The 1,323-nt window shown below is 68.0% G+C and overlaps 1 protein-coding gene across 2 annotated transcripts in view; it reads left to right on the forward strand.

Moving 5' to 3' along the window:
- Window positions 1-869: 869 nt before the first annotated feature.
- The window catches only part of RAB3IP (RAB3A interacting protein), a 54,297-nt gene continuing 53,843 nt past the window's right edge, over window positions 870-1,323 (forward strand). For both annotated transcript variants that reach the window (XM_026648796.2, XM_026648797.2), the window contains exon 1: window positions 870-970. The gene's annotated coding sequence lies outside the window, so the exon portion shown is untranslated. The remainder of the gene's footprint in view (window positions 971-1,323) is intronic.

Genomic DNA, 1,323 nt, shown 5'->3' on the forward strand with positions numbered 1-1,323 from the left:
TGATTCAGGTCTGAATGCTGTAATGTGGACACCAGGCACGGATGCTGGAAGGACTGCAAGAGGGGGGGGGGACCAAGCCCCCCCCCCCCAACGGCCCAACTCTCCTGGAGCCCCAGCCACCATCTCCAGTCCTACCCTACCAGATCCCCTGCCCCTCCCACTAGCCCCATCCTCCTGCAGCTCCCCACCCCCCTTGCTGACCACCAGCCCAAAGCCCTCAGATGACGGGTCCTTCCCACTTCCCAGACCCAGCAGGTCCTAAGGCACCAAGAGGAGCCTCCGCTGCAGTTTTGGTAGGTGACACGTGAGGGCCCAGCTGCCAGCATGTGGCTCAGTGCAGAATGGGACCCGGGTGCCGGCCAGCTGGGCCAAGTCACAGCGCGTGCGCGCTCCCTCTGAGCCAGGTTTTAAAGGGGGGGACGACGACAATGGCCCTTTGGGTGCCAGAACCTTTGTAGACGTGTGTGTGGCGGGGCAAGGTCAAAGTGGCAGAGGAATTAATAGTTAAATATCCCGCAGCGTGTGCATGGTTCTGCTGCAGCCCCAGACAGAAAATGCTCAATGTAGGGTTAACTATCAGTGTAGAGGCTCCACCCCAGGTGCGTGTGACTCAGCCCCGCTAGCCCTGGCCCTGCCTGGCAGAACAGACACCACCCTGCCGAGGCCAGGCAGGGCCATAACGTCACAGGGGGCGGGGGAGGGGCGGCAGTACTACGGTGCAGTGGGCTGATCCCTACCCCGCGCACCTGGCCCGTCCCTCCCTGGCCAGCCCCACGGGGGGGGCGTGTGTGTGCGCGCGCGCGCGCGCGTGTGGGAGGGGGAGGAGCAGAGGGAAACGGGGACTCTGCGCGCATGCGCCCTCCGCGTGGACTCGGCGGAGCCCAGCCCCGCGCCAGCCGCTCGCTGTGGGGAAGCTGCGGCGCTGAGGAGCCTCCCGCGGCGCTGCGAACGGCCTGGCGGGGCTCGGCAGGTAAGAGGCGGGGGTGGCTGGTCCCCGGTCCCTGTGCGCGGGCTCAGAGGGAACCGTCTCCCTTCCCCACCGCCTCCCGCAGGCACCCACAGCCCCTCCCCCTTGCCCCGCACAGACCCCCCTCGGGCACCCAGCGTCCGCCTCCACCCCCTGCCTCCCGCACAGTCCCGTCCCCCCAGCACCCACCTCCTGCATCCCCAGACACCCACCTCGCCCGCACAGCCCCCCAGCACCCACCTCCTGCATCCCCAGACACCCACCTCGCCCGCACAGCCCCCCAACACCCACCTCCTGCATCCCCAGACACCCACCTCGTCTGCACAGCCCCCCAGCACCCACCTCCTGCATCCCCA

Source organism: Terrapene carolina, unplaced genomic scaffold (genome assembly GCF_002925995.2).
Source record: "Terrapene carolina triunguis isolate 2854851 unplaced genomic scaffold, T_m_triunguis-2.0 Scaffold68, whole genome shotgun sequence".
In the NCBI taxonomy this organism is placed as follows: domain Eukaryota; kingdom Metazoa; phylum Chordata; order Testudines; family Emydidae; genus Terrapene; species Terrapene triunguis.